This window comes from Strix aluco, chromosome Z, assembly GCF_031877795.1.
Source record: "Strix aluco isolate bStrAlu1 chromosome Z, bStrAlu1.hap1, whole genome shotgun sequence".
NCBI classification, from domain to species: Eukaryota; Metazoa; Chordata; class Aves; order Strigiformes; family Strigidae; genus Strix; species Strix aluco.
The window spans coordinates 84,069,858-84,077,090 of NC_133971.1; positions in this window are offsets into that span (position 1 = coordinate 84,069,858).

The following is a 7,233-nucleotide window of genomic DNA, read 5'->3' on the forward strand; positions in this document are numbered from 1 at the left end:
GCAGTGACTGACAGTAACTGTCTATACACATTTTGCCAGTGTCTTTTTTTTAGTCTGTTTATGTACAACATTTAAAGTGCTTCACTGTACTTTAGTCAAATCTTGCAAAACTTATTTTTGTGGCTGAGGAGAACAACTGTTTTCTCAGGGGACAAATCTGCCAGACTCTTTCTGACAGTGGGAATAAGCCTCATCAACCAGCATGTATCTCTTATAATAAGGTGCTTTGCATCCATCAGTGGGCAGAACCCCAATCTTCCTTGCAGTGATTCAGTGTTGGATAACCCTATTGGGAGTGATTTTAACCCTGACAAGGAGGTGGAAATAGAGCCCTCGTCATCTCTTTAATGTTTCAATTTTTCAATTGTCAACTTTCAAATGAAAAGGACTTTTTATGTTGACCTGTGATGGCATGCGGAATCTGTTCACACTGACTTTCACCCAAGAGCCAGGGAGGAACATTAATTTTTCACATTTTATAGCCTGGCAACTTGGCAGTGACTGTACCATAGATTTGTTGGCCTTTATTCTTCAATCACTGTCCCAATCTCAGAGGACCAGAAAAATAAGTAGCAGTGCAAAGTGTAGTCTCAGCAGGAGGAGCTGTCAGGCTCTACCCTACAGAGCCCATTAGGGCTGAAATACGCCTGACCTCCACTGCTTCATTTGTTCTGTGGGTAAACTCAGCATTTCACTTCCAGTGTTATCAGACTTGGACTTTTGACAAACATTTGCCTGCAATATTAAGGCAAGATCCTGTTGATTTTAGCAATTTTCCAGCCTTGTTTGTTTTGGCATCATGAAGAAGTCCTACCAAGAGTGGTGATCTGATACAATCTCTGAAACATCCCTCATTATCAGAGAACACTGCAGTCAGGGAATAGCGATCGTGTGAAGGGAGGCACTTCCTGTCCCTGCATCCATTCGAGCACTTGGAATAATTTTCATGCCAAAGGTAACAAGAGGATGCATACACTGAAATGCATCAGCATTTGCTCATGGTGTTCTCATGTTGTTCAGCAAACTATTCTTGCATGTAAGGAAACACCTTCCTCGATGGTAGCAGGAGTTAAACTGTGTTTACATCAGCCAAAATTAGTACTTCATTAACACAGCAAGGTGTGAAAAATGCACATAAACTGAATGCTCACAGAATCTGCTTGATGCAGAGCCATGGGTTAGGTCTTACCTGGAGAAGCACTGTATGGAAAGAACATCTTACTAACAAAGACTGATTGCTGACTGATTGTGTCCATGTTTATCAAGCTCTATTTTGGTAACAAAACCTACATTTCTGCTACGGTTTTACTCATCTGAGACTCACAAAACACATACTTGTTGAAGAAGAAACACATTACATATGCAGAGGAGACCCAGGAGCAAAAGGGGCTGGTCCCAACCTTATTGGAATTAGCAGGAAAATTCCTCCTAAACATTTCAGGCCTGCTGGGACAGGCTCCAGATGAAGACAGTGGATTAGATGAGACACGACTTCTCCCTTAATCTGCCAAGCCTTTGCTTCTGACAAACATAAATGCAACAGCAAGAACCATCTGTACTCTTAGTCTTCATGCTGAATTGTCATGACTGACTGCCAAAAAAGACATGTTGTAATTCACTGACTGATTTTTGACATACAGTAAAATGGTCAGTGAATTTTTTTTTTTTTTTTTTTTTTTGGTAATTAGAAGACATTTATGCTATATCTGTATCACTACATAAAAAAGGGTCAGGGAGTGAGCTTGCATGCCAGACTGCTGATCACCCAGGCTGACTCACTGTCAACACATCTCAGCCCAGGTCAACTGCCACCTCTCAGAGAGAAATATGGGTGAAACTGGACCTTAGGTGGCTCACTCCCCTTGACAAAGTCCCCCAGTGCTTTCCTGTAGGAATCAGCACCCTCAAGCACCCTGGATATCCTCGCACCCTACATGCAATGCACACCTGTGGTTTCATGCAATGAGAATACGCCACCAGCGGCCCATAACATAGCCCTCACTTTAGTTCAGACACTTGGAGATGGAAGGGAAAAATAGGCAAAATAATAACCACGTTCAAGGCTGGAAGGACCCTATGTGGGACCCAGAGAGATACAGAGACAAGTGATACATGGATGAACTGCATCTATAATATCAGGGCCAGAGCACAGACGGTCATCCTGTTTTATTCAGCAGTATGAAGGTAACCCAAGTCTTCTATCTATGGACCAGGAGAAATTAAAGTTATAAAGGATGTTCAAACCATCTGTCCTTTTCCTATTAAGCTTGTTCTTCCTAATTTCAGTACTTCTTTGTTAATAGACATTTATATAACACTTTCAAAAGTATTCTGCTTGCCTCAGCTATGATATTTGCTACTACTTTCACTAGCATTTGTTGCAAAAATCCATTTCTTCCTGCCTCTGTCTTTTGGCTCTTTTCTCTTTTCTTCATTTCCTCCTTTCTTTTTTCCTTTAATTATGGAATATATACACTCAGGAGCTACCATTTGATGCAATATGACCTACTACTTATATGGTTTTTAGCACACAGACTGATAGATGAAAATACAGCTAAGGCCAACACAGATTTCAGTCAAAAGAAGTTGTATATTCTACTTTATTTAAGCACAATGAAACCAAACAATTTGTTTAACTTCTGCCAGGAATGAGCCTCTATTCTGCCCACAGCTTTGCAAACCTTTTGAGCTGGCTCTGTAACATGCCATGGTAGTGCCTGTGTGCCAGCTTCCTTGAACCTTGACTTTTTGCTAAATCCTTGAGGATGAATGATAAAAATCCTGTGTTCTGGCATGAAGAGTTTGTGCTCTGTCAGTGTGTAAGGAAAGTTAAATGACAATTGCTTTATATGTGAAAGAGTAAAGAAAAGGATTTCCGTTAATTAGAGGCAGACTCACTCCCAAGCCTGCTCTCTGAGCTCAAGTGATTTATAATTATAAAAATCCTGAAAGGATAAGTGTCCTGTATGTAACTCAGTGCATAGTGCAGCCTACAACAGCCATTGTCAAAAGACAGAACAGACTTTGAATTCAGGCAGGGTTTTGGATGAGTAATTTTCAGGGAAAATCAGAGAAAAACTTTGTAAATGGCTGGAAAGGCCAAAGGAAGAAGTGAACTACAGAGCTGGGAGCATGTGGAGGAAGAGATGTCTCATTATATAGTCATGACCTCAAACTATGTCTGAGGATTTCTTGCTTCCAAACTAAAACTAACTTGCTGCTTGTGGGTGCGGAGTGTTAGAGAAAAAGGACAAACACATAGTTAAACAACAGCATTTCCTTCCTCTTCCCCCTTTCTGGTATTTCTGGACTTGAACTGCTATTTACTTTGGTCCTTCTTGCTGAGGCAACAGGTAGCAAAGTTGAGATCCAAAAAATATAAAAACAGTTCCTCCCATCTCAGCTTGTTTACGTATCGTTCAAAAGCTTCACCATCTTTCATACGACTGCATTAGACAACAGAGTGGCAAAGCAATTTTTTTCCTCTGGAGAGATAAATATAGCTTGACATCTGTTTTGTTTAGATTGGAGATAGTGCTGTTAGCATGCAGGTTTCTTAACTTCCTCTTTATTTATCAAATTTAATATATAACAAACAATAGAAGTCCTTAAAAAAAAGAAAGTTCACTTGTTTAAAAATGCACTGCTTCTTCTGCTTCAGGCTCAGACTCAGAACAGAAAGCTTGAAGGGGCAACTTCTGGCTTACTCAACACTTGTGTCATTCAAGCAATGACAGCAGAACTGTGCAATAAATATCAGGACAGAGTTTTGCAGGAAGAGACTTGGAAGTGGCGTAAGGTAAAGAAACATTTAAAAGAGTTATTTCAGGGATTTTTAATTGCTTTATAATACTGAGAGTTTCCTGAAACTTCTTGATTAAGGCAACAAGACTCATTGCCAATCTCCAGAGAATGGGGAATGAACACACTCGGCATTTGCTCCTGCAGCGCAACACCAGAGACTCCCTGTAGTAATGACTGGCCCACAACCACCATTTAAAAAGAAGATGTTTTGCAACAGAAGGGGAGCAAACAAGACTTAATCCTTGCTGATGGGCAAACAATATATGTTCCCTGGAGACACACTTCTGGAATCCCCAGACTTCCCTGGGATTTCATTCATTTCCCTATCCACCCTCCTTGAAAACGAGAACACCTTGTGAACTTCTTGGGTAAAATGGAGGAAAGCTGTTGTGAAGCTTGATCATCACGATCCAGCTTCTGCATTGAGAGAAACTAGAAAGACCTCTGGAGTATAATCAGGTCTGATTTTAGAGCCCGAGCTTATCATGCTTACTTGAAAAAATTCCCACTGAGTTTGTACTGACCACAAAAATCAGTCCATTAGTCTGAAAGAGACAAGCTACATTTTACGACGTTATCTCTGAGAATAAAAAGCTATATAGATTTTGGCAAACACACCCAGATATTTTTTAGTGTCTTTTTAAATCTTGCTTAATATATAAATGACACTTGAAAGTACTTTTTATTGCAGTTGGCATTTTACCTAAGGTCATAACAAGTTGCTTCCCTAGTAAAATGTCTTTTTTCCTAACCACAAGGATATAATTCAGACTCTCAGATATGTTATTTAAAAAAAAAAAAAAAAAGTTTAAGTGTTAGAGCAACCCTCTGGGAATAAGAAGTAGGATTTCCCATCGAAGACAAGCAGTCACTTCAGTGTGCTGAACTGGCAGGACACCAAGGCCTGTAGTACTTCCTACAGACAACTTTCCAACACAGTCCTTGAAAGAAAAACTCACTTTTTCATCCATTGAGGTAATCAATGATAACAGCAAACTATAAACAAAAGGAAAACAAACCAAAGGAAGTCTCTCTGCTAAGACATGAGGTAGCACATTATTTACTGGGAAAGTGCAAAAATAAAAAGGCGGCATATGGCAGTGTACAAGCAGATACAAGCTCTCCATGCTGCAGAGCCTTGTGCCTGTATTTGCACTGCAAGACACATTTGATGCCAGAATTGACTCCCATTAAGCTTTCTATGTGCAGTGTGCAGGATGAAGGAGGTATTTGTTTTGAACAATGGGACTAGAATCTGGCCCTGGTAAAAAGAATTTAGACCTCAGGATTTATCTGTAAATAGAAAATCACCTTAGAATTTAGCCAGTTGCAGTCAGGCAGCTTGTTTAGACTATTTCTTCCATGGGCTTTCTCCCTGTCATCAAAATCAAATGGTCTCAGAATCTCAGTCTGATTTTGCAGCTGCTTTCTATACCTTACAGCTGTTCCTCTTTTCAGGTTCTGGTTTGGCTTTTTAATTCTAATGTAAACTTCTAGCAAAACAAAGCCAGGTATTAGCATGTCACAGAATCTATAGAGTGGTACCTGCACCCTGCACAAACTCTTCCTGCATTTATGTATTATACCTTTCCTTCAACTGCACTTACTTGAAGCTACAATTTCTGCCCAGGAACTGGTATACTTCGAACTTCAGAATATACACTCAGGAAATTCTTTCCTACTGTATATATGGATCTTTAAAATCCCTGTGGCCCATATAACAAAGGTAATTAGGAATTCAAGCCAGCTGGGTTTTAGGCACCTGGCCAACACTGGCACTGTTGAAATCCCAGTTGGTGTTTATCTACAACCTGCAGCTTCTAAACACTTGTAATCTGGCACAATTTGTGCCAAAGAGAATATTTTGCTGAAACTCTGCAAATACACTGGTTTGGTTCTTAAAGATAACATACATATTGAGTTTTGTACCTATTGCATAGCTATGTGAGTTCAAACAATGCAAAACTTCCTACTGTCTGGCCCAAGAGATAAAGTGACAAGTTACAAAGATTTAACCTACAAATATGCAGTGGCAGCTAGAGTGGATGCCCCTGGTAGCACACAGCCATGCTCCACCGCTGTCCTTACTATGCCTGTGAAATCTGGGAATCCATCCCCAGGGAAAAGCTAGATTTCCTGCAAGCAAATTTTCTAAGAAAAGAGACATTTAAGATGTGCTTCAGGGGCACAGACTCAATACCAAAGCACTCTGGCCTTTCTGAATTCCCTCCAGGCAGTTGCTGGGTCAGTGTGCACAGTCTTTACTGCTGAATGGCACCAGGCACACCATGAGCCTGTCCAGCTCCTGTTCAGACAAATTGCCACATGAAAGAAAGTGGATGAGCTGCAACCATCCTGGCCTCGTGATCTACATAAGGAGATGGCTCCTAGTGTACTTCCCCTTAGCCTCTTTGCAAAGGCCAAATACGTGTTCCCCATGCCTTTATAGTAGATTATTTCTAACCCAGCAGTTCTAGAGTAAAATTAAAAATTCTGGATTGTTTCAAACCATCAGTGAACCTGTCCTTGCCACTATTGTCCCAGTAAGAAAATGTTTAACTACCTATAAAGCACAAGCTGAAAACGCAGTCTCTCCTTTTAACATTTTTGATGCAATGCCCATTTGGAGTCAGGAGAATGCTGCATAATTCTCCAGATGAAGGAGAAACCACAATCATTTGACTCTGAATGTTTCCTTCTTCCTGTAGTTCTTGTGTACATTTCTTAGCTTATATCCCTAAAAGTTTTTATTTTCAATACCTACATTCCCTTTACCTACCTACTCTCCTCATCATGTACTAGTTTTCCTTTGCTAACTTCCCCTCTAGAGGATGGTACAAGAATGTACTCCCTGCAGAATTTGTATTGGCTTTTATTTTCTTTTTAGAATTTTTTTTATCTTCTATGGTTGTACATTCCAGTCATATACATTCTTTACACCCCTCCATTATTTATATTGAGTCCCAGTGATTACTGAACATTCCTTTAATTCCCTGCCATAGGCTCATGTACTTCTGCTCTGCTCTGGAAAAAATGAGCCAGCTCTTCAGACCAGTTCCTCTGGATGGTCCAAACAGCTTCTGTTTTCTTCCAAAATCACAGTGGAATTAGTCTTTTTCTGATGGGGCTTCACTTTGTTACAGTGTTTTTTTGATGCATTGTGGTATAGGAGGATGTCTGGTTGTAGAAGTTCATCTTCTGAAGATCACCTCTGAAGGCAGCAGTCTTGATTCAGCACCTGACATGATTTTTTTTTGCCCCAGGATGCTTCAGTCCAACCTGCAATTATGAAAACTTTTATTCATGCTGACTGAAATATTATCCATACTTTGCCTTTAACTTTTATACAGAATTTCAAAAACCTTTACTAAAGAAGCTTTAACTGGTCTAGTACAAGCACAGAGAATGTCACAGTCTTAATATCTTCAA